Raw genomic sequence first — 6,000 nt, 5'->3', positions numbered from 1 at the left:
AAACATGAAGTCTATGTGAAGACATGCAACAATGATCCCTTTGATTGAGGAAGTTATCCCTTGATTAAAGGAGATCAGGATGAGTTGTACTTTGAATTGTAATTAGTTAGCTCAGTTAACTGAGTTAATTCCAATTAGATTAGTTCCAACAGTTTGTGGAACTGATTGTGAGTTCAGTTAGTTAATGCATGCATGCATGTAACTACTGCACTTCAGATAATTGAATACTCTCATAAATAACTCATGCATGTCAGTTCAATCGGAGACCCAGTTGAGATCAGAGGAAGGGACATTGTACTATTAGTTGGAGGATTTTTCCTATATAGGAAACTCATCCACGAAGGAATTATTTCCTTTAGGACTGCGCAGTGATTTTTGAGTTTAATGTGTTGTGTGAGAGGTAAAATCACACAGGTGGTAGCATTGCACCCTAGGAGAAACTGCACAAGGAAATAGGAGGCTTGGAGGGCAGAGGAGAAGGTTTGTGAGAAGCCTTTGACTCTCTATGAGCAGCAGAGGGATTGTACTGAGAGTAGGATAGCTTGTGAGCTAATGTTTTGTGTAATTTGGACATATTTCCACTTGTATGATAATACAGAGATCGGGTTTTTAGCTGAGGCTTTCCCTAGAGTATTTTTCTTTGTTCATGTGTGATTGATTTTTCATTCTCAGTTATATGTGTTCTATTTGATCTTGCTCATAATCGATTAAGCTTCTGCAAGTTTGTTGTAGAAGTAGATCAAGTATTTTGCTTTAGTATATTGCATAATTTGTTGATCTACAGTGGGAAATTCTACATGGTATCAGAGCAAAGGTGATCAAAGCGAAGAACAATATACAAAGAAGGGAGAAGTTCGAAGGTTGAAGTTCTTGATTATAGAATTCGAATTCTTATCACATCTCAATTTTTCCAATGGCGTTCAACGGTTTAAGACTCGAGTATGCCCTTGATGGCAGCGTGAATTATATAGCCTGGAAGGATCGCATGGAAGCAATATTAGAGGACAATGGTCTAAAGGACTTCATTGATCAAGAAGTCCCCAAGCAGGCAACAACGAATGCTACAGAATTGGCGGAATGGAAGAAATGTATGGATAGAGCAAGGGGAATCCTCCTGGAGGGAGTTCGAGACCACATTGTCTCGGGCCTCCATGGGAAGGAGACACCGTTTTCAATGTGGAAAACATTGAAAGATCTATATCAGAACAACAACGATTAGAGGAAGCTGGCATTGAAAGACAAGCTTCAGAAAATCAAGTGTGAAAAGGGCGACACGATCTCTACATATCTGAACAAGCTCACCACCTGTAGGGATGAGCTTGGAAGTGTGGGGATCACGATAGCCGATGATGACATGGTGAGTCTTGCTCTCCTCGGTCTTCCTAAGAGCTGTCATAGCTACCAAGACTCGGTTAATGGAAGAGAGAAACTGCCAAATTGGGAACGAATTTGGTCGGATCTTATGTAGGAGGAGATAAGGAGAAGCACCAGAGATGGTTCCTCATGCAAGGAGGATGAAGAAAATTTTGCCTTAGCGAGTAAGTCAAAGAAAGGGAAGGAGAAGGATTCTCATCTCAAATTGAGTTATTTCTATGGTGGGAAGAAGTTTGACAAATCAAAAGTGCGATGCTTTCATTGTCATGAGGTGGGCCATTTTGCTACAAATTGTCCACTGAAGAAATCCAAGAAGGGATCCAAGGAAGGATCAAAAGGTGAGGCACTGGCCTCACAGTTCAAGTTGGATTTCACCCTCTTCGAATGCATGGTTTCATCCATGGTGGGATGTGGTTGGTTTCTTGACAGTGGAGCTTCATTCCACATGACCGACGATAAGAGTTTGTTCAGTACCTTGGAGGAGAAAGATCTCCAGATACTCATAGCGATGGATAATGATAAAAAGTATAGTGTCTCAGGAGTAGGCACAATTGTTTTTCAGAGGGAGCATGGAGCTCGCATTACCTTGACAGATGTGAAGTATGTGGAAGGACTGAAGAAAGACTTGGTATTGATCGCAATGCTGGAAGACAAAGGCTATGATGTAATCTTAAGTAAGGGAAAGGTTTTCCTTAGACACATCACCACGAGACAGGTGAAGCAGATTGGTTCACGAGTCAAGAACCTATATGGTCTTGAGGTTCAAGATGCATGCAAAGCCTTGAGGAGCAAGGAAACTGATGGAGACTTGGTGGTTGAGAGGGAGAGTACATTACCTCTCAACATGCAGCGCCAGAAGAAGTCTCAGACAATTGTGGAGGAGCCACAATTGGTGAAGCAACTTCAGGAGGTTGTGGAGCATCCACAACTGGAGAAGTCGAGAGAAGATCGAGTGGATGCATCCACTCATGCAGAGACCTCCAGTAGGGGGAAATTTCGATCCAAGTGGGCAGAGGGAGCACATACATCTATACCTCCAGGTCGGAGGTTGGGGCGATGTGGAGTGACAGTCCTAAGAACATTGGAATAGGGGCAGGACCATTGAGGTACCCAACCTCTTTGATTAGACCTTGCTATGGGAGCCTCGACGAGGAGTAGCAAGACTGGTTGAGTGGGTAGAGACAGATGCGGATGGAGCAGTAGAGGAAGCTTCAGCATCAGAGGGTGTTTCTAGCCCAACAAGGAGGTCAGTTGGGAGATCAGTTACTTACATCTCAGTGACTGAGTTGCAGTGCAGCATTGGGTAGCACGATGCAACATGATGAGAGGAGGTGCAGTGCGGATGCATGCTGGGAGATAGGACCAGCAATAGCACGGATGCAACAGCAGGAATCAATGTGATTGATGCAGTCATAGATCAAAGTGACAGAGGCTAGAGCAGTGAGATACTAAAGAGCACAGAGGTGCAGAGTTTTCAGTTGACAGAGGCAATAGCAGTAAGAGAATTTAATGACAGAGGCATCATTCTTATTCAAGTTGGATATTTTTTTTGTTTCTAGAGTTGTTGGAGCAACAACATTAGGGAGAAGTGTTGCATGTAGAACATTCCAAAAGGTTCAGGATTGGGTTTGAGTTGAATGCCTTTCTTGTTGAGAGGGAGTGTTGAAAATAGCAACAAAAAATGCTAAAAATAGAAATGCTATAAATAACATTGCTATAAGTAGCATTTCAGGTACCAGTGTTGGAGATAGCAACAAGGAATGATAAAATAGAAATGCTAAAAATAACTTTGCTATAAATAGCATTTCGGGATAGATTCCAATTTTAGTTAGTCCCTGAACTAAAATTGAGAATTAAAATTCGAATTTGATCGTAGCAGCTATTTGTAAAATAATTAATTAATTCATCTTGAGTTAATTAGTTGGAGAAAATCAAACATGAAGTCTATGTGAAGACATGCAATAGTTATCCCTTTGATTGAGGAAGTTATCCCTTGATTAAAGGAGATCATGATGAGTTGTACTTTGAGTTGTAATTAGTTAGTTCAGTTAATTGAGTTAAGTTTAGTTAGATTAGTTCCAACAGTTTGTGGAACTGATTGTGAGTTCAGTTAGTTAATGCATGCATGCATGTAATTGCTGCACTTCAGATAACTGAATATTTTCTCATAAATAACTCATGCATATTAGTTCAGTTAGAGACCTAGTTGAGATCAGAGGAAGGGACAATGTACTATCAGTTGGAGGATTTTTCCTATATATGAAACTCATCTATGCAGAAGGAATTATCTCCTTCAGGATTGCGCAATTACTTTTGAGTTTAATGTGTTGTGTGAGAGGTAAATTCACACAGGTGGCAACATTCGACCCCAGGAGAAATTGCGTAAGGAAATAGGAGGCTTGGAGGGCAGAGGAGAAGGTTTGTGAGAAGCCTTTGGCTATCTATGAGTAGCAGAGGGATTGTATTGAGAGCAGGATAGCTTGTGAGCTAATGCTTTGTGTAATTCATACATATTTCCACTTGTATGATAATACAAAGATCAAGGTTTTTCGCTGAGGATTTCCTCAAAGTATTATTCTGTGTTCATGTGTGATTGATTTCTCATTCTCAGTTATATTTGTTCTATTTGATCTTGCTCATAATTGATTCACTGTTTGTTGTAGAAGTAGATCAAGTATTTTGCTTTAGTATATTGGATAATCTATTGATCTACAGTGGGAAATTCTACATATATCTAATAATAACAAAATGTTTTTTTCAAGCAAAGCATTAAAATGGTTGGGGCTGCAAATTTCCTTGCATGGAAGAAAATGACAAACCTAAATATTATTGAGAATGAGGTCATGATCACATCAATGGATCAATAACCCAACCTCCAAAAGAAGATACACAAGCACATGCTTGATTCATGAAGGGAGAAGTGGGAGCCCAGAGGATTCTTATAGAATCTATAAAAGACTCTTTATCCCATATGTATCTAAGTTGGAGACTGCAAAAGTTATATATGACAAATTGGTAGAGTTGTTTTCCGTAAGTATTACAGGAGAAGTAATCTCATTAAGGCAATAACTCTACAAATTGAAGATATCCAAGGAAGATGGAATAGCTTCATACTTTATGAGGATATCAGAAATTCGAGATCAACTACAAGAGCTGGGAGAAGTCATGTCTGATAGAGAGATGATCACAGTGGTACTAAATGCACTATTGGAAGAATGGGGTAACTTCACTTCAAGTTTATATGGGAAGAAAGGGACTACTCCATTTCAAGAGCTATGGTCACTTTGTAATATCGAAGAAACCAAACTAAAGGAAAAGGTTGATGTTGGACCAAATGAGTAGAATAAGCATATGCTATTAAGGCAAGAATAAAAGGGAAATTTGGAAAGTCATGTCATATGGTTGCAAATAATATGGATCACTATTTCCATCTTGGGAAATATGATCAAGAGAATAAGGGATATCCTCCTCCTAAAGATTGTAGAAAGGCATAAGTCACACTAGATTAAATCAACATAATCATGAGGAAGCTGACTACAATTAAGGAACTTTGAATGGAAGCTCCTGGGAATAAAGTGTGAAAAGATAGGAAGAGATCATGATAATATGCAACAAAGGTAGAAGGCATTCAACATCCAAAGTCCAAGAATATTTGACTAGAATATCTCTCAGAAAGACATGAAAACTCTTATGGAAGTTGGAAAAAGATAGAGACCCTTGACAATGGATATTGTGGGAGATGTGTCAATTTGCATGCACGGTGCTGATACCTACAAGATGTCATGAAGAAATACCATCACAAAGGTAATTTCAATTTAAGTGTTCATTTCTTATGATTGAATTAATATATGGATGGGCTTATGTAGGACTACCAAAGGGAAGATCTGTGGATGACTTCTAAGAGGACCATATTGGGAGATGTAAGATCCTTCCATAAAGTATGGCATGAAGGCAGAATGACATGAAGCAAAGCCAGATGGAAATCTAATCACTTTTTGATGAAATGAAGACATGACTAACTCATGGATGAAAGTGATGGATGGTCTGTTCCCTATGAAGGAGACCCAAAAGATGAAGACTCTATGACAAAAGAAATTGATGACATTGTAGAAGAGAGGAGTTCTTTAGGCAGCTGGTTGATCCACATGAGGAGCTGCTGTAGGTCCCTAGTTAAGAGGGAGCCTGAAAAATAAGTTTCTTACTTGGAAGAAACTTGGAAATTCCTAAGCCAAGAGGGAGCTTAGGTACATTCCTTTTTGGTAGGAATGAGTACATTCATTTATTGGACTATGTCCTCCCTATTTGAGAGGGAGAGATAGACATGCCATTCTGGTCTTCACCTGGGAAGATAGAATGGAGGATTGGGTAATCATTTGGAATCCGATGCTCTTTGAGGATGAGATAGGGCATCCAAAAGAAAGAGTAGTCGTGGAAGACCGATATTCTTCGAGGATTAGGGAGTCCAAGATAAGAATTGTCCTCATGGAACACACCCTAAGCACCTGGGCAGGGATGTTCCGAGAGAGACAATGATGAGGGTGTCTATAAATCATTGGTCTCGCCAGCATTGAGCTCAGATCTTGTGGAGATAAGGAACCGTTAGTCAAGGCCCTACCATGTAACAAT

The sequence above is a fragment of the Pinus tabuliformis genome, chromosome 5_1 (genome assembly GCF_031772625.1).
Source record: "Pinus tabuliformis cultivar Carrire ecotype Pingquan chromosome 5_1, CPIR1, whole genome shotgun sequence".
Classification (NCBI taxonomy): Eukaryota; Viridiplantae; Streptophyta; class Pinopsida; order Pinales; family Pinaceae; genus Pinus; species Pinus tabuliformis.
This window is presented reverse-complemented; position numbering follows the sequence as displayed.